Source organism: Myotis davidii, unplaced genomic scaffold (assembly GCF_000327345.1).
Source record: "Myotis davidii unplaced genomic scaffold, ASM32734v1 scaffold18, whole genome shotgun sequence".
NCBI lineage: Eukaryota > Metazoa > Chordata > Mammalia > Chiroptera > Vespertilionidae > Myotis > Myotis davidii.
In genome coordinates, this window is record NW_006292696.1 from 4,131,626 (window position 1) to 4,132,841 (window position 1,216).

The following is a 1,216-nucleotide window of genomic DNA, read 5'->3' on the forward strand; positions in this document are numbered from 1 at the left end:
AGAGATATCAAGTAGGCGTAACATGTACTCAAAAAATTAGGGTTGGCACGCAGAATTTTGAGTCAGAGATTTTGCTGGTTTTGGCACGCACTCACAAAAAGGTTACCCACTCCTGCCCTATAGGTATCTGAGCTTGCAACACCTGCTTCAAAGGGCACTTAGCATTTTGACAGATGAAGATGCCAATGAGAGAATTCAAGGGTATGGAAACAAAACATGGGAAAGCTCAAAGGCCCGAGGTGTGACAGTATGAAATATGCAGTAGTACACATAGCAGGGAGAAGGTAGGAAAACATAGGTTAGAAAGGTAGATTTATACACCATGGAGCCTAGATAATATGGTTATATTATACTAAAGGTACGATGCATGAAATTCGTGCAAGAATAGGCCTTCCTTCCCCCAGCTGTCAGACCGGCTTCCCTCTGGCACCTGGGATCCAGGCTTCCCTTGCAGCCCTGGGTTCGTCCAGAAGGCTGTCCAGTCTTAATTAGCATATTATGCTTTTATTATTATAGATACATACATTATGCATTCCCAAAACACATAGAAATAAAAAAGCCAATCTAGATACAACTACCCATAGACATACACACCAAGTTTGAAATATTCATTCATTCATTTACTTGCAAACACTTGTTAAGTACCTACTAGTTACCAAGCTCTGGACATTGAGAAATAAGGATACAATTTCTGCGCCCCACTTACTCCAAGGGTCAAATGGAATGACTACACAGTTCTTGCATAAAATTCAATTAATGTTCCATGTAGTTGAGTATGTACTTTTTAAACTATCTTTTAACTCTCCTTATGCTCTCTCCAAATTACAACGCATAGTAACAGTAATATATATTTCAAACACAGCGTACTATGCATAGTACATATAGTATACACACTACACACAGCATACGTACTACATAATCAATATAATTTTGCAAAAGACTGGAAGGACATACTCTAAACTACTAAACACTGGCTATTGCTACTCTTTCTAGTGTATATCAAAGATTCAATGGTATTTGAGCTAGGTGGGAAGAGAAGTTTTTGTGGTGCTGGCTGTTCATGTTTTTGTCAGTTATCCAAGTATTCTGTTAAGTGTTCTATTTGCTTAATTGGAGGAGAAAGACTCAAAGGACTGGGACATTACAAGCAAAACTAAATGGCTGAGTCATATATTTTGAAAGTAAAAATGTATACAGTATATATATATATATGTAT

At 37.6% G+C, this 1,216-nt stretch overlaps 1 protein-coding gene across 2 annotated transcripts in view; it reads right to left on the minus strand.

Moving 5' to 3' along the window:
* FAM114A2 (family with sequence similarity 114 member A2) overlaps nt 1-1,216 on the minus strand; it is a 25,652-nt gene that overhangs the window by 23,381 nt on the left and 1,055 nt on the right. The gene's annotated exons all lie outside the window — the stretch shown is intronic.